At 36.5% G+C, this 19,642-nt stretch overlaps 2 pseudogenes; one reads left to right on the forward strand and one right to left on the reverse strand.

Annotated features, from left to right (window-relative positions):
- LOC109373353 (zinc finger protein 133 pseudogene) overlaps positions 1-19,642 on the reverse strand; it is a 45,275-nt pseudogene that overhangs the window by 8,480 nt on the left and 17,153 nt on the right.
- LOC109373355 (ragulator complex protein LAMTOR3 pseudogene) lies at positions 4,235-5,334 on the forward strand (annotated as a pseudogene).

The raw sequence follows: 19,642 nt of genomic DNA on the forward strand, positions 1-19,642 counted from the left end.
AAAAAAATAAAATTAAATTAAAAAATAATAAAATAATGGCTTCAACTCAGTAGAATGTGCTCCTAGCATGGCTTTCAGAGGGTGGTGAGATATGTTATGACTCGTTGCCCACTACTAAGCTGCTTGCATATTGTGGGGACAAGTTACTTCACCTCTCTGCACATCAGTTCTTCACCAATGCAATGTGAAAATACTGTAGAACATAGTACCTACAGTTAATAATGCAGTATTTGTACTTTAAAATATTTTAATAGGATAGATCTCATACTAAGTATTCTCACTGCAAACAACAACAAAGAACAAAACAGCCCCAATAAAACCACAAAAGAATACAACAAAGTTTGGAAGGTGATGGATATGTTAGTGCCTTTATTGTGGTGATGGTATGTCAAGTGTATGGATATGTCCAAACTCATCCAGTTGTTACACATTAAATGTGTGCAATATTTTGTATCAAGTAGACCTCAATAAACCTTAAAAAAGGGAGAGAGAAGAAAAAAAATGGAGACAATAATGTCCCAACTTCATAGCATTGCTTCATGGAAGGATCAAGTAAGGAAATGCATATATCAATAATAAATGCCCAAGAAGGGCTGCTAATTTCCTTTTGTTGTTCTTCTTCTTATTAGTGAATCTCTTACCACTTTTATGCCATCTGTGGTTTAAAAATTACAAGACACAAGTCCACTTGGATTTAAAAAAAATTAATAAGCAGCTTTCCTAATATCACATTCCAGAGACCATGCACTTAACCCTTCCATAGGAACTCCGCTCACTATGCAAAGTGAGCTAGTCTTCCTAAGAGGGACCCCAAGCTACCGCAAGAAAACGAAATGCCAAAATAAAAGTAAAATAGGGTATTACAGGATTGCATTAGTGTTAAGTACACTTAATTGCCCTTCTTTGGACATAAGCAGGAAATTCTTTCGAATTTAGCTGAACTAAATGGATAAACTTTGGCATTTGCTTACTGCCCATCTTAAGCCATCTCCATTTTCCCAGATGTATCTTCTTTCTTGAAGACTTCTGAGTTCCTGCTCATAATTTTCAGTACCAGATTCACCATAAATCCGTGTTCTACACCAAGATAGACTATGATATTAACTGTTACTAACTGACCTTTTAATAGTTGACTTAGAAATAGCAATCAGCACAGAGATATAGCCACCAATGGGAGGTTGAGGCTGAAGTATATGAGTATTGAAGTCTTGTACTTCGAAATAGCATTTCTTAGATGCTTACTTATTCTTTCTCGACCCTTTATCGCTAGAATTCTCTTACTATGCCTTGTTGAAAATCTATGTTATTCCAAAAGACAAAACAGAAAAACAAAAAGAAGCAAGCAAGGAGACACCCCAAATTTTCTTCTTGCCTAAAGACATCCATAATCAACCACTAGTGTATTGCTTTTCTAGATCCTTTGATGTGAGATTACGTCTTTGCTTTCTGGGGCATGACAGCTCTTTACACTTAAACACAGTTAATTAGGGCTTGTCTTTATTTTTTGCTCCAAGAAAAAAATTTTAAAAAAACCACAAAACTTGTTTTTTCTTAGGATTAAATAGTTAGAACCATCCAGGCCCATTCCAATGTCATTTTGCCAGTAAAAAGAGTAAGAGGCACTTTCTGTCCTTCTGAAAAAAAAATTGTGATGAAGCAAGGTTTTGTATACTCAGCAATCTCTCTTAACTGAGCTTTGTCTGAGTCAGGAGCTTAAAAGTGAGGCATAGTAAAATAGCTTAGTGTTGACATATATTTAAAATTCGGCTCTATGTAATTATTTGACAGATAGCTTTTGGGTAAAAGCATAACCAAACTAAGGAGATTTCCACTTACATTTTCTTTATCTTATGTAGAATGAATTAGTTAAAAAATATTATCAACGGAAGAAATTCTGTAACAAAAACTACAATGTGAATTCTTAACAAATATTGTATCTTTCCTCATCTGCAGGATATAATAAATTGGTGAGTATTTTTTTTTCTAATGAACACTATTCAATAAAAACAACTTGGAATGAAATAATGCAAGATGATACGCAAGTCAAACTAGGGAGGCTCACTAAAATCTGTACATCTTCCAAGGAAATACAATGTTGAATAATTCATTCACTGTTTAACACATTTACATACTCTTAAAAGCCACACAAACTGTTTTTATTACCGGGTTTTGTTTTTGTTTTTTCATTTTGAAAAAGAATTATATATATTTTTCATCTGTGAGACTCCAACAATGGAAGTGCAAAATAATTAACCATTGAGTTCTTGCTAATTAAATCAGCAGAGGAGAATTAGCTGACACTATGCTAGGTATTCAAATTAAGAGACTGTCTCATCGCATTAAACAGAGTGCATTTATTACAGATAAGCCTGCAGCCTATTTATTTGATATAGCAGTTAATGGGTAAGGGAAATGAATCTTCCCAGCATTGTAGGCAATAGGTGCACAGCTGTCTTGCTTCTAATTATCTGGTCTAGAAGTGTTGAAGCAGAGAGGATATAAACACTATTGTCCTTAAACTGATCCAGAATATAATAAAATGTAAAGTGAGTTTCATTTCAATAAATTAACTAGTCTTATCATCAAAATAAATAAAAAGAAGAATTTTCAAGATGTGTGCATAAACACATGTAAGCTGTATTCAAGCATGATTAAACATCAGGGAATATAGGGCAGCTTAAATCATAAAATATACATAAATCAAAACAACTAGGCTATCCTGTGCTTTTTCAAAACATCATAAAATCTGTCTATTCAGAAATTCTGTCACCAATGTTTTAACACATGCATTTGTTAATTTATTCATATTTATCGAATTCCTATAATATGCCAACCAAAATGCTGAGCGCTGCAAACACAACTATGAGCACGTTCCTCTTGCTTCAAATTCATCCTTGTAACGTATTTGAGTTACAAGTATTAAGTTAATTCCACATGACTTTTACTTGTTACTTAGTGTATTATATTAATATATCATTGAAATACCTTGATTTTGAAGCAAGGGCCATGATAAAAAAAAAAATCTCCAATGATCCTATTATGTTTTCAACACCACCATGATTTAGAGTTTGATCATAGTCAGGAATATGGAGTTCCAGGGAAAAGGAATAAAATGACAAAATACTAGAAGCATATAAATTTGAGCATTTAACTTTGTTCCTATAGTTCAGCAGAAATATGCTTTTATGCTCTACAAAAATGGGGAATGGAAATAGTAGTAAATCAATATTGCTGTAATGGTCTTAGACTTCATGCAAGCACCTAAAATAAATTGCATCTTACACCTAAAGAGCATATTTCTCTCATTCTTGACATTTTACAACCTTCTGTGACAGTTAAACTAGTTCAGTTAAGTAAGTTCAGCCTGGCAAATAGAAAATATTTTACAAGATTTCAATTATCAGGAGAATAAACTAGAAAAGGAACAAGCCCTTCTCATATCCTTTGTGATCCACCATATTTATGTAGCTTTCCCCAACTAGTCCACCCCCTATTGATACACTGATATTTGTGAAATTTATCAGATTCACAAAATACTGACTTACTGATTCCTATTATATTCTATTATAATACAGGGGGTACCAAAAAATGTATACACATTATAAGAAAAGAAAACGGTATTAAAATTGTAATACTTAATATGTACAAAAGATGAATACAAGTCATATTTGACTTCTGCAATTACAAGAGGTGCTCAAAAGGGTTACCATCAGCATCCTGACACTTCTGATTACAGCGAACTACTGCTTGGGCAACGCTGACCAAAGTGTCCACTTGTATACACTTTTTTTGGCATCCTGGTATACCTTAGTTTTTTCATGTGTCTGAGACCAGGACAACTAAAGAATGTTCTGTAATGTCACAATTATCTGCCCTGGGTTTGATATTAAAAAATCCAACATGAAAACCCAACTCTGCCCGTTTATAGATTTCTGGTTGTTACAAAATACATTCCTCCTTTTCCTTTTTACTAGAATCCTGATTTGCTGGAGTAGCAAAGCGCTCAGATAAAAAGTTGTATTTCCCGGCCTTCTTTGCAATTACATGTGACTCTATGATATATTTCTGGTTGCTGATTCTTAAGTGGGAATTTTTAGATGAAGCTTTAGAAAGTATGTTTAAAATGGGACACAGACTCAGCTGATAAGAAACAGATGTTTCTCTATCTAAAAGAAAAATTAGATTCTAGAATTTAAGCAAACGCTTTGATTATAAAACAATGGGCATAATAGTCATGGATGTGTTTATAGAAATATTAAAGTCCCCTGTCTTTGGCGCTGTCCGTGAAGGACAGCAGGCAGCCCAGAACCCTGCGACCCGAAGAACCAGGTGGCCCAGAAACCGGGTAACTGGAGCCACGATGCCCAGTGTTAAGGCCTGGGCCCGCGGGTGGCGCGGGCGGTGAGCTGAAAGAGCAGAGGACGCCCCTTCCCCTTTATTTGGGCTTAGACCTTGGGGGCTGGGGAGGCTGAGTGGGCTGAGGACCTGAGGTGATTCCTGTATAAAAAATTGCCAAGTGTTGAAGGGCTCCATGCTATTGTTGTGTCAGATAGAGATGGAGTGCCTGTTATTAAAGTGGCCAATGACAATGCCCCAGAGCATGCTTTGAGACCTGGTTTCTTATCTACTTTTGCCCTTGCAACAGACCAAGGGAGCAAACTTGGACTTTCAAAAAATAAAAGTATCATCTGTTACTATAATACCTACCAGGTGGTTCAGTTCAATCGTTTACCTTTGGTGGTGAGTTTCATAGCCAGCAGCAATGCCAATACAGGACTAATTGTCAGCCTAGAAAAGGAACTTGCTCCATTATTTGAAGAATTAAGACAAGTTGTGGAAGTTTCTTAATCTGACATGGTTTTGATGTCTACCGTATCTTTATTATAAACAGACACAATATCAATCCAGCAATCTTTAGACTACAGTACTTGTACTTATATATTCAAGAAAGGGTCCCATCTTCCACCTTACACTAAGGAAAGAGCCTATAGATAGAATTTATGGGTAGATTGATCGGCTATCTTTTCTTGTACAGGCTCTTTATTTACTGAGATCCGGGGATACCACAGAAATGGTTCTGTCTATCACAGCTCCCATGGAGTTAGTCCAGTCATAACATCTGCATGAGATTCTGTTCGGTGGGTCAGAATCAAAATGGTACTTTGATCCGCTTGAGCCATGATGTGTCCCTGTTGTACCATATGCCCGGGCCCGCAGGGTGGAGCTGACCCTTTTTGTTGTGAATAATAATGAGGATATATTTTTTTTCATATTTTATTTCTTGCGTTGAGTGTGAGGAAATGGCTTAGTAAAAGTAATAAAATCAGTACAATAAAAAAAATATATATATTAAAGTCCCAAGCCCTGATTTCATCATGGAGATATCACACTAGCCCTGAAATGCCTACTTTCACACTTCTCTTTCTGTGATTGAAAAATTAAATCTTTATTTTATTTAAGCTACTGTTTAACTTTGCTCATTCTTTTTAGCTAAATGCAATTGCTAACTAATATGTTAGTGTTACCTTTATAATATTAAATCCAATCTGAATTTCTGTTCAGTATTGAAAAAGTTTCATTCATAAAATGGGTATACCAATAAGTATTTTAATAAGTGAGATATTCAAATAAGAACATAGAGATAAAGGGCTTATCACAATGCCTGCTACAGTATTTGTAATCTAAGAATCACAATAATTATTGTTATGTGCTAAAAGGCCGTGCCTTTCGTTTCTTTTTTTCTTTTTAAAATTTTTCTACTTGATATGTTACACCTGAGAAACAAATCAGGCAAACAAATATTTAATGGCTTGATTTTAAGATAAGTATAACTCTGTGTCTTTACATGTCTCTTTATTCTTAAATCTAACAATATACATAACCATTCATTATAGGCATTATAAGGTTATTTTGCTGGACACACTGGCAGGCATAATATGAGGCATTGCTTTTAAAGTTTGTTTTTCTAGGGCCGGCCGAGTGGCTCAGTTGGTTAAGAACTCGCTCAAGGGTTTGAGCTCTGAGCAACAGCGGTTCGATGCCTGGCCCGAGCTGAGCTGCCAACAGGTGGCAGGATGGCTCAGCTAAAACAAAAGTTGATTTTTCTAAAACTTTATCTGAATTTAGGCCTTTGAGAAATGCTAAGTGCCCCTTTGTATTTATCTCAAAAAAATGAAGAAAAACTGCATTCAAAACTGGATAAGCTAAAGCTATCATGAAAGCAAAAGAAAAGGAAAGGAAGGGAGAGAAAGAAGGAAGGGGAGAAGGAAGAGAATAGGAGGGGAGGGGAGGGGAGGAGACGGGAGGGGAGGGAGGGAAACAGAAAGAAAGAGATTATCAGTTTGAGTTCCATGCCTTTTAAATGAATGTTTGGCTTTACAAGGCTCTAGAAAGGCACAAGTTGTATTAATTTAGACAGCATCTGCATTGTTTCAGATAAACAAAGAATTAAAAAGAATTACTGTAGTAAATGCATTAATAATTTGAAGAGACTCTTTTCAGGAAACAAATCAGTCAAAATGAAAAAAAAAACAAACAAACAAAAAAAACAAGAGCCCAAGTATGAATGTCCCATGTCACTACTTAATTCCTTCTGTGGAGCCTTCTTGCTCTCAGGATGAGTCATTACATGTCACACACTTTTCATTATATAACCCTTGCTTACCTCTCCAGATGTCACCACATATACACTTCATAAAATTTGCTTAAAAAACGGAACTTTGTACAGTGCCTCAACCGTTCTTGTTGCTTCACTTTAATTGGCTTCTTCATAAGCCCTCCCATTTATCTAGCATGTACTCATCTCCTCTCATCTCCTGACGCTTATCTCTGGGGTCTCAGTGAAGGTATTCTTATCTCTATGAAATCTTTTCAATTTTAGGGTTGACTTTTAAACTACAGGATACCAAATTCAATGAGTTTTAGATAAACGATAAATAATTTTTAATATGCGCAGCATGTTCCATGTAATTACATACATATGTAGACAAAAAAATCCCACCAACAATGTTGTTTATCTGCAATGCAAATTGAACTGGGTGTCCTATATTTTTTTTTGTTAAATTTGGCAACTGCTCTTCCGTCTGTATCATCACTGACCAGGCGCCACCATCCCCCACTCGGTTATATGTCCACCTTTAGTACCCCAGTGATGCCTTCTGCATAGTGTTATGGTCTGCTTCCCCACTAGACCAGCATCTTGAAGGCGTGAGTTGGGTTGTGCCTCATTCCTTTAGTATCCCCAACACCTGTAGTGACACACACAGGGGAAGCTTCATACTAATCCCTTACTTGGTCTGAATGCATTCCATTTCTCACACTAAACATCAACCATTATCTACCACGCATGAACATAGATTTGTCTTTATTCTCCTTAAGAAATTTTGAACTTTCCTCATGTATTTTGAGGCGTAGAAAAACCCTGGGCTTATTACATGCTTTCTGGTCTCTTATTTTATCCTACTCCACTAATATCAGGGTTTCATCTTTAGAATCTAAGAGCAGTTTGAAATAAAAAGGCTTTTATTACCTCCTTGCAACTCAGCATAAAGAATGCTAGTTCATTTTAGAATAGAACTACCTTATACCTATGGTGTCTATCATGAAACTTGTTATCTTTCCTAAGTAGGCAAAGAAAAAGATAAAGATTATGGTCGAGTTTAGTGTCTTCAAATCACTTGCCATTATATACAAAAGGTATGGGCTGGCCGAGTGGCTCAGTTGGTTAAGAGCTCTCTCAAGAGTTTGAGCTCTGAACAACAGCAGTTCAAGTCCTGGCCTGAGCCGAGCTGCCACTGAGCTGCCAACAGGTGGCAGGATGGCCCAGCTAAAAGAAAAATAAATAAATATAAAAATATATAAAAATAAGAAAATAAAAAAGGTATGCTAGTTTCTTATTCACTTGTGAAATAAAGGTCTTTTCTGACAGCTAGTTTTACAGGAACCATTCCTGCTTTCCATGATGATAATCAATTCTTACCCTAGTTTCCTCTAGTCATAGCAGTCTTCCAGAATTTATACTACATTTTATAGCACAAAGAGCTAAAACATAATATACTTAGAACAAATAATTTTTCTACTCATATAGAAATGGTTTTCTCACAGATTAAGATTATTGTGAAATGTCATAAAGCTATACAATTCTATATATTTTGGGTTAAATTGTGGCCAACGATAACCTTCAGACTTTTTGTTTATTTGTTAGTTTGTTTTTCTGCTGTATTTATTTCTATAGTTTTATTCTTAGGCAGTTATTTTAAATTATACACACATGCACACACACACACTCACTCACACTCATGCACACTTTTGCTTTTAAGCATACCATTGTGACTATATCCCCACCAAAATTCATTCTCCATGCCTGGGACTAGTTTTGTCATTTGTCAAACCTCTTTTGATTTTTTTACCTACCTTTCAGAATAATAGTAATTACATCTAATATAGCATTATCGTAAACTGATGATCATACTCTCAAAATCTGTTGAAATCTTGCAAATTAAACTTGGTCTCTCCATAGGAATACCAACTCAGGGCATACCTGTATAAAACTTTTATTTCAAAGGCAAAGAACATGGTACATCAAGGGAAACAGAGTGAGGGCTTTTTCTATCTGAAGTCCAAGAGCTGTCCTGTGTGCAAGGTCACCAAGGGTCCTTGTGTCTCTGGCTTGAGCCACCAAGATCTATTCAAGGAATTTTGGGTTTCAGGGACTGAGGCCAAGTTTGTCCAACTGGTTAGGCCAGTTGCAAACTGTTAAGAAATTGTAAAGAAATTGACCCAGAGGGTCTTTAGGGAGTTTCCAATCTTAAACAATAAGTACATCTTAAATTTAACTGTCCTTATCTTGGCTCAGAGTCAAAACACCAGACATCCAGGTATCCCCAGAGATAAAGGTAGAGCTTCTATCAGTCTAGCTATAAGTCAACTATCTCTACACCACCACATGCCTGTTTCTTTTTGCCAATGTTTAAAAACAAACAAAAATAAAAATGTGAATATAAAATAGAAACATTGTCTTATAAATGGAAAAACCAGTTAACATGTTTAAAATTTCACCAATCAATATCAGTCATTATTCATGCCACTCAAATTGACATAACCATTATTATAAAATATGTTCTATTATTTTTTTTTTGTCAGTTGTATAATTGATTTTCTCTTTTTTGTCAATGTCTTGGACTTTTAGTATACTTTATTTGGCACAAAATGTGGAAGAAAAATTTCCTTTTACTATATTGTTATCAATCTCTTTTTCCCACATTTTTTTAAAGATTTTTTTTTTTTTTTATTGGGGAATTAGGGGAAAGGGAACAGACAAGTTGCTGTCGTTTTGTTCTTCAGTCTAGTTGTGGAAGATGTTGCTTCACTGGCTCAAGTTGGCACCATCATTGCGCTCTTCCCGGTGAGGCAGATTAGTCCCCGGCTTCTGGACGGCCGCTCACAGCGGCTGCAGGCCGCTCACGCTGGCTGCTGGCTACACATGGTAGCCCATGGCAACCCACTGCAGCAGGGGATTGCAGCCTACACCGTCACCGGCGACTCACCGGAGCCCAGCTCCAGGTTGAGCTGTTGTTCAGCATCTTAGCTGCAGAGGGCAGTGTCACTGGCCCTCATATGTGGGATCCGAACCGGAGCCCTCTGGTATCCCAAGCCAGCTCTTAACCAACGCGCCACTCGGCCGGCCCATCTTTTCCCCACATTTTAAACTCACCACTTGCTTCTATTTGAGTGAATTCCAAAGAGAAATTGTCTCACAGACTAATGATCAGTATCTAATTACGATGGTGTTTCAGCTGCCCCAAACTGCTCAGGGCCTCTAGCCATGCTATCCCCATGCCACTGGCTTGGGTAGTCCATAATTACACTCTGCTAATTCTCAATACATTAAGATGCTAATTAATCTAGTACTCATATGCTGACTCATTCACTGAACCACAAGTAACTGCTGAGCACATATATACTCCTTGATAACCACAGTGCTAAGTAATGGAAAAACAAGAGCAATAGGGCTCCTGCTCTTATGTGTATGTAGGCAGAGAATCCAGACAGGAAAACACAGAGTGTGTTCAATGCTATAGTGGAATTCCTGATAGGTTGAAGCACACAAGAGGTACCTAAGGTGGGGTATCAGTGAAGACTTTCTGAAGTAAATGGTAGCTACAATATAAAGAATAAAGATACACTGAAATAGACTGATGGGATATAGAAATTCTAGGCAGAACAATCAGAAAGAGCTCAGCAGATCTGAGAAAGTGAAATTAATACCCTATGTCCTGAAACATTGAGAAAATGAGAGAATACATGAGAGCTAGAGTGAGAGAGTGAGAGCGAGAGAGAGATTAATTATAATTGTGTAAAGTAAGCATTGGATGGAGGCTCTAAGAGAAGAGAGAAGAGGCTGAGGTAGTGAGATAACATAAAACCTTAGAGAACCTCATAAACAATGTTAATAAGAGAGAAAGGTGACTTAAGAGAGGGATTTGATAAAGGCCCCTAATTTTCCATGTTTCCACAAGTCAGCCACAGCAGAATGGTTAACGTAACATAAAAATGGTTCTCTACATTGGTGCTGTTTTCTTAGACTCTTAACTCTTCAGAGAGTACCTTCTTCATCTCTCTCTAAATTCCACGCCCTCTTTGATGTGGCGACCATGTCTCCTCCCTCATGAAAACTTCCATGGAATTAACTGAATAAATGCATTTTCTCCTTTTTCCAAATATACGTAACTTTGCTTTGTTATTTTCCCTCCTTGCGTAATATCTTGAACACATTCTCTTGAGCAGTATATATTTTAAACTTATCTTCCCCTTCCACTAGACTTGCTACTTGAGGACATGTCTTAACCATTTTAGAATTCCCTCTAATATGGTCTTTGATGATTTTATAAATTAAACAACACTGATTAACTAGGCACAGGGAAAACATTAAAAAAAAAAAAAAACAGAAGTTATGGTTTCTCCTAAGACTTACACATCATAGCAGAACATTATTTCATCAAATGTGTAACCCTGATTGGGATAGGGTGGTTGGAAATTCACATTTTTAAAAAAAATTTTTATAGTTATCTGATTCTTATTGTCAGCTAAACTGATGCTACTGCTGTAGTTTAGAATGTACTTTTTTTCAGTTGAAGGAACACCATCCACCATTGATTAAAAAAACTGAAGAAAACATAACTTGTAGGTGGATTGAACAGAAGGTCAAACTCAAAGAAAAGTAATTATATTTACTTTTGAACAGCATTTCCTTCTCCGGAATATGCGATTAGCCAGGTATCTGGATGCATTTCTTTAATCAGAATACTTTGGTTTAAAGTAATTTGTAAATAACCTTTCAATATATTTTGGAAACATGAGAAATACTGTTTCATTTTCTATTTAAATCAAGTTATTGCTTTAGGTAACGATTATTCCTTGCTGATTAGCAGAGGTTCAAGTTCCCTTACCAGAAGGAAAAAAACAAAAACAAAAACGAAAAAAACCCATAGAATTCCACTCACTACATACACTAAAATTTATAATTATTGATAGGATATCTCCCCCCCTCCCCCATGTGAATAGCATTTGTGAAAAGAAATTACATTAAAAAAAAATCAAAATCCTATCAGATTTGCATTCATTCTAAATGATGATGGCCTATTGAGTACCCTCCGGCCACCTTCTTAAAAGTAGTGTATATATAAAACCTGAAGAAATGGTTTTTGCTTTTGTCTTTTTATATGTGAACAAATTTACAGATTACAGACTCTGTGAATTTGAAAGGACCTTACAGGATCTGATTTAGTTGACAATCCCTGTTCTCTTGAACATATCCCTGTCAAAAGATGATCTAATAGTGATGGGACATTTATTATCTGTCAAAGCCTACAATTTTCATCGCTGAGTAGCACACAAATTCTGCCTCCGATTGAGCGCAAACTCATCTCCCTAAACTCTGCCATTTGATCCTCATTATACATTACAATCATGAAGCCAGAGAGAAGAGTTTCTAACTTTTTATGATGTGTTATCATTCAAATACAGAGGGTGCCAAAGAAATGCATACACATTTTAAGAAAGGAAAACTGTATTAAAATTGTAATATTCAATATATACCAATAACAAAAGATGAATACAAGTCACGTTTGACTTCTGCAATTACAAGAGGTGCTCAAAGTGGTTACTATCAGCGTTCAGACACTTCTGATTATGGCAAACTACAGCTTGAACAACGTTGACCAAAGTGTCCACTTGTATATTTTTTTGTCACTCCCGGTATTTGAGACTCAGGCAACAACATTGTCCTCTGTCAATTACTCTTTTAAGGGTAGGCATGTTCATCTCCCTCATCTGCTGTTCAAAATGCCCTCACTGTCCTGAATGGATTCACCTGTGCTTTTATTTTTCTTAAAACTTGGCAGCCGGAACTGAATGGAATACTCAAGAAGTATTTTGGCTAACCAAGCAGAAGTCCCAGTTTCCTGTCTGAGATACTGTTTTCTATTAATTTTCTGTTGGATTATATTAATTTTGTTGGAAGCTCACACTGATGTGTAACTAAAATGTTTTCAACACATACTACATGCAGAGACACGTCTTCTACTTTAGCTATCGTTGGTCATTTTCTGACAAGATGCAAGAAAATGTAAATACCAGCCTACTGACTCATATTAAATTCTGAATCTGTTAATCCTTGATTAAAAGCAATGAACAGTCAAGACTGAGTCTTATAAGCATTTTGGCACAAAAAAAACCCAGCTATTGCACCAGGCATTCATAAAATCAATAACAAGTGATGAGTTAATTAATAAAATATTCTACAGAAGCAAATTTTAAAGTTTTTTTTTTTTTGTAGTTTAGTGAAAACACTAGGGATCAAATTTTATTTTCAAAGTACTTAAGAATAGGCCAGGGCCGGCCGAGTGGCGCGATGGTTAAGAACTCGCTTGGGATGCCAGAGGGCCCCGGTTCGGATCCCACATGTGAGGGCCAGTGACACTGCCCTCCACAGCTAAGATGCTGAGCAATAGCTCAACCTGGAGCTGGGCTGCCATGAGTCGCCAGCGACGGCGTGGGCTGCAGTCCCTGTGGCAGTGGATTGCAATGGGCTACCGTATGTAGCCAGCAGCCAGCGTGAGCGGCCAGCAGCCAGCGTGAGCGGCCAGCAGCCGCAGTGAGCGGCCGTCCAGATGCCGGCGACTGATCTGCCTCGCCAGAGAAGAGCGCAATGATGGTGCCAACTTGGGCCAGTGAAGCAACGTCCTCCACAACTAGATTGAAGAACAAAACGACAGCAACTTGCCTGTTCCCCTTTCCCCAATTCCCCAGCACTGTTCCCATCCCCCCAATTCCCCAATAAAAAAATAAATAAAATAAAAAAAAAGAATAGGCCAAATTGAAACTGAGGAGAAAGGGCCGGCCTAGTGGCTCAGTTGGTTAAGAGCTTGCTCAAGAGTGCGAGCTCTGAGCAACAGTGGTTCAGTCCCAGCCTGAGCTGAGCTGCCAACAGGTGGCAGGATGGCTCAGCTTAAAAAAAATAACAAAAAAAACACACACCCATACACACAAAAAAAAAGAAACTGAGGAGAAACACTTAAAAGGAAAAACATTTTCTTAATAAATACTAAATTACTATTTTAAAGTTACCTGCGCAGTATAGTGTATAACATTTCTTCACAAAACAATTTCACATTTTATCATTTATTGTTAAATAAACATTTTATAAAATAATTTTTTTTAAGTTTTCAAAACAAGTCAGGCCTTTCAAAACAAGAAAAAAATATTTAATGTGTTGCAATATCATAACCAAACAAATGAGACTGTTCATTTTCTTGTTTTCTCTTAGTTTGGATCCAAATACATGAATAATATAAATGTATATTTTAAAACATTGCCTTTCATTCTACATTTGACAAGGTATGTCTGACACTGTATCATACGCATATTTTGAGAACGTTGGGGAAGTAAAGCAGTCATGTAGAAATTAAAGCTTTGCCTTCCCAAATGATTTCAGTTTTCTGAAGTTGCATTCTCCATAGCTTTTCATGTTCTCCCTGTTGGCACTTCAGACTGGACAGAGAAGCTAAACCCCAGCCATCGCACTGTAGCGTCACATTTACAAAGAAAAGCAAACATTAAACTTCAAGTCTTCAATGCACTAAAGAGCAAATGTGCCAGGAAGAAAATCAACTCCCTGTGTGGCCTGCACAAAATCTTTCTTTCTTCTTCAGAACCATAGAGAGAAAAAAATACTTTCAAGGTCTTGTCAGCCCCAACAGAGCTAAAGGACACTCATGACGATGGCAGTTTTACTCATCTTTTCTCATAGAGAGAGAAGTCACCACTAAGGGAAAGAGCCTTCTTCAATAACTGAAATGTGAAAATGGATTTGTAGCACTTAAAATGTAAAGGTGGGGGAGTGTGCAGAAATAGGCGTGGGCCTTGAGATACTGTAGCTCAGCTCACAACTGAATTTTCACCTATGTCTCCGGGTATCTAAAATAATACACACTGAATGGTAAATAAACCTCCAAAAGAAAAAAAAAAAAAAGGAGAGAGAAGACTGCCTTTAAACAAAAGGATTTTTGAAAAAAGATTTCTGCTATAAAACATAGTTGGAATTACAGGGAGAGTCTGCATAATAGCCCAGGGTTGTAAGTGGTCAAATTTGCCTAAAGGCCTTAGTCTAAATACCAGGCCCTTATTCAAGATTTTGCAGGAATAACTTGATTCTTAAAAGAATTTAAGAATTTAGAGGTTTACATCAGACACTGAGACATAAATGAAAAAAGACAAACTTTCAATCTCATGATGATGAAATATATATATTTACTATTTTGTTTTTCATGTGATTCATTCTAATGGAGGTAATAAGCATCTCTATTAAATGTGTACTATGAACAAAGCACTTTCTATAGATTTCATCATTTATTCCTAATTATAATTATTAAATGTATAAATGATGTAGGATATTCCTTGCGCTGGGGTCGTGGTCTCGTGAAGCCGAAGAATGGAGACACGGACCAGAGAGGTAGAGTTTGTAGCAAAAGATAGTTTTATTAAAGCAAGAGAAAGGTTACAGCTCCAGAGCAGGAGGGAGTACCCGAAGCTGGGATGCCCACTAGCTAGGGTAAAAGGCTTGAGTTTTATACTTTTCTTTGTGCCTGGGAGGGGGAATGCTGAAATGCTGGTGCCTGTTATTAAGCTGTTTTATCAGATTTGTTCTGTTGCTCTGCCTTGAGAAGGCCTTTTGTAATGTCCTCCAAAATGACTTTGTTGCTTTGGGGCATGGTTGATGTCTCTGTTCCAGTACGAGGGAGTTATAACTTTGAAAGAAATGGCTAGTGAAAGAAATGGCCAGTGCTTTGTTTTTTTGTTCAGTCTACCAGGGAATTCCTGACTGCCTGGAGTTATACTAACTAACCTGTCATAAATATTCCCATTAGGAATTTAGGCTGTTTGAAACAGGTTAAGTAACTTGATCAAAATCAAATAGTTGATAAGCTTTACAGCTGAAATTTTAATTCAGATACTTGACACTAACTCTCAAAACAATTTTGTCTTTGATAAGTAAAAACTAAATACACACATGTGCACACATACACACGCACAAACACAGCACTTAACAATTAAAACAGGGTTGGCAAACATTTTCTGTAAAGGGCCAGAAAAGAAATATTTTAGGCTTCCCTAGATGTATGAGCTATGTCACAGCTCCTCAGTGTTGCCAGTGTAAAGTGAAGGCAGCCACAAACAATATGTAAACAAATGAGCATGGCTGTTCCAATAAAATCGGATTTACGAAAGCAGGTTGAAGGCCAGATTTGGCCTCTAGGTGGTAATTTGCCTACCCCTGGCTTAAAATAATATGAGATCTTTTGCCACAATAACATGAAAATATAATTGAAATATTAACATAATGTAACAAGGAAAAACTGTGATAGAATTCAAAGTTAAAATGCACGAGAAAAACAACAGCAGCAGTTTAGAGGGGCAGAATAACCAGCTATGTCAAGTCTTCCTAATATTTTACCTTTGGGATATGCAAGTTTTCAAGAGTGGCTGCTGCAGACTGAATTAAAAACTAACAGGAACTCAACAGAGATAATATACATAATGAATTAAAACCGGAAGAAGTCAGGGACATGTGACGAATATGCAGAAAGGAAATCTCAAAAGTTCCTGTGGTAAAAATGCAATTACCTAGAATCTAATGAACCAAGTTATTTCAATAAATGATTGCTTCATAATATGGAAGAATCAAAGGAGAAATTTTCAAATCACTAACTATTAATATACCTTCTCTCCCATTCAAGATGAAGTAAAAGGGAACTGTATTTATATTCATACCTGAAGCAGCTGATAAACGGAAATGTAAAACAATGGTTTTTAGACATTGAACATCATGCAGAGAATGATCCCAAAGAGAGCAGGAACAAATGAGGAACAAATTGTCCCCGTTTTTTGGCTGGAATACTTCCCAGGCTGCAACAGCAGTAGAGCAAACCTAGGTAGAGCTTAGTGTAGTGGTCTTGCTGAGTTGAGGAAGGAAAACTGGGTGTCTGAGGAAGTCAAGTTGTTTATAGTTTTCCGTGCAGAGTTCCACAGAAAAGAGGGCTACACAGAAAGAATTCGAGATCTGCGAAAAGGTCACCCTAGAGCCCTTAGCCGAGAAATGATCACCATGTAAAAGCAAAACAAAACAAAAAAAGGCCTCATGATTCACAGGGCATCAAGCAGAGTACTCAGAAAACTTTTAACTCAGCAGTAATGGCAATGGCAAAATTAGTCCGAAACTCATAACGGATCTGGTCTCATCTAACAGATTTTAGAAACAAGCTTCCCAAGGATCAAATACTGTCTTGTGCCCTTATATAGGGATATAAAAATATCTAACACCTGAGAAAGCAAAATTCACAGTGGCTGTCATGCTGTCATCCAATAAACACGTATTTGCATACAAAGAAGCAGGCAATCCATAATTGAATCAATACAAACAGACCCAGGAATGATAGAGATGATAGCATTAATAACCAAGAACATGAAGGAGCCATCATAACTATATAACTTGAATTATGGATAGTTCAAGAAGGTAAAGGAAAGATTGACTATGTTGAATAGAAAATACAAAATTATAGTAATGTTTTGTGAACTTGATCTTCCCTTTTCAATTAGAAACATTTAAAAATATACACAATTGCATATTTGAATCCAACAAGAAATATTTTTAACCTTTGGATTCCTCCTTCAGGAAAGTGACATAACATGCCGTCAAGTTGACATGAGATGTCAAAATTTTTGCTTTATCATTATCATCAGTTTTATTTTTTGTAAGTTTTCCAGTAAAAAATATGTTTATCATGAACCTCACTGTTCTTTACAAGAATTCCCTTTTACAATATTATAAATGTAGATACAATTTATCATTTTCAAAATTTTGTCTTACTGTGAGCCTAAAAGTCTCAATTTAACTTCTGGTACTGTGACAACTGTCACAGCCACTCATGTACACTTCAGCTTTCTTTGACTTAAATGGGGAGAGACCTCAATTTACCCAATCTCAGTAGTAATAAGTCACTCCTAGAATAAATACAACTGGTAAATAAAAGCTTTGAATTTTCCTAAGTGTTATTTTTTTTAGAAGCAATGGAGGTGCAGCCATATATTGGTAATAAAACTTAGGAGTGAGTCTTAGAATTCCATATGAAAAGAGCAATTTCAGGACAGCCTTGCCCTTGTATTTTAAACTTGTTCCAAATATGACTCTTTGGCATGACTTATCAAGTTAGAAAAAACTAAAACGGCAATATTGGAAATAGACTTTCCATGGACAATTGTATTTAAAAGCTCAAGAGTCAATGACGTGATAGGAAACATCAATTTATCGTTCAGTTTTTTTCCACTGGGTGATAAAAAAAGATCTCTGAGTTATAAGTATTAATGAACACTTAGATTTATTTGGGGCTATCTATAAAGAAAAAACTATGTATGTACCAGTTAAAACTATATACTTTAAAAAGTCACATGGGAAGTAAAGTAGTGTTTGTCCTGTTCCAGAAGATAAAATAAGAATTAGTGAAAGATATAGGAGGGTTTTTGTAGCTGATTAAAAACTCAACTTACTCTTAGAATTCTCCAGAAGTTTCAGATAGAGGCTTGGTGGACATTTGGATTCCATACAGGTGACTCAGTAATGAATAGGAAGTTGGAGAACAATTAATTCAAACAATTTTGTGTCTAAATACTTTGCTCTAATTAAGTAGTTTTCACTACTTGATTTTATCTGTTCAGTAAAATTAGTTCTCTAATAATTCTGTTAATCTAATTCCAAAGGACTATGAATAATGGATTTTGTAGCTCAATGTTTTTAGCTCAAGGTAAAATGTTTTAAAATAACATATAATGACATCCCAAAAGTATTCTTCAATGAAACATCCTAAGAATAATTTTGATTTATATTTTAAAAACAGAATGTATGCAGCTTCTATATTAAAATCATTGCCTCCAGAGTGATTTTTATAGGATTTTTAACAGGAGATATATCACATGTGAGTCAGCGTAATGAGAGTGATATATTGCACATCAAAGCAATAAAATTGATTCATAGGTATCCATAAACCCATTGGAAAGATTTCATATAATAGTTTGAATGTTAAAAAATTCACACAGACACAATTTTACAAGTTCAGTCATTCAGAATAGTAATTCATAGAATTTTCTAAACTAGTGCTTAGATTTCTTCTCCTAATATCTCTTTTCTGAGCAGCTGCAATTTTGTTCCTTTATATTATTTTGAATTTCCTAAATGATGCACATAAAATTGCCATTAATGGCAACGCGAACAGTTAGATATTATAGCCAAAAATTTTAGATGACATCCTATAATTGGTGTCATTCAAAGTCAGCTTCAATATAAGATAGAAAAGGCTCACAGAAATACTGCTATTTCTGTTGTGTCTATGCCTGGGTCTGTGTTCCAAATAAAACGGTGAGCCACCTTTGCATACTTCCAACTAGACTTAGGGTGATCCTCAAGGGCTGGGACATTACCGAAAGACATGGTCAATTAGACATAGTCATTCCAGTTTGAGAATAAAACAAAAGTATAATTAGTCTTTAGCAAATGCTTTCATAGTCTGGAGTTACAATGTAATTTCATGCATACCAATATAATGATAAACTTTCTATGTATTTATAATCTTGGCACTATTTGATAGATTAGTTCTTTGGTATTAGGTCTATATATGGTAGTAATAAATGTAATAAATTTTCTGAGAGGGAAAATACTGTTAACTTGTATTCTTTTACATGTCCTAGATATTAGAATATTTTACAGAAATTCTCTTTCAAGAATATATTTATATGGGCCGGCCGAGTGGCGCGATGGTTAAGAACTCGCTTGGGATGCCAGAGGGACCCGGTTCGGATCCCACATGTGAGGGCCAGTGACGCTGCCCTCTACAGATAAGATGCTGAACAGCAGCTCAACCTGGAGCTGGGCTGCCTTGGGTCGCTGGCGACGGCATGGGCTGCAATCCCTGTGGCGGTGGGTTGCCATGGGCTGCCGTGTGTAGCCAGCAGCCAGCGTGAGCGGCCAGCAGCCGCGGTGAGCGGCCGTCCAGAAGCCGGCGACTGATCTGCCTCGCCCAGGAAGAGCGCAATG

Source organism: Hipposideros armiger, unplaced genomic scaffold (genome assembly GCF_001890085.2).
Source record: "Hipposideros armiger isolate ML-2016 unplaced genomic scaffold, ASM189008v1 scaffold_711, whole genome shotgun sequence".
NCBI lineage: Eukaryota > Metazoa > Chordata > Mammalia > Chiroptera > Hipposideridae > Hipposideros > Hipposideros armiger.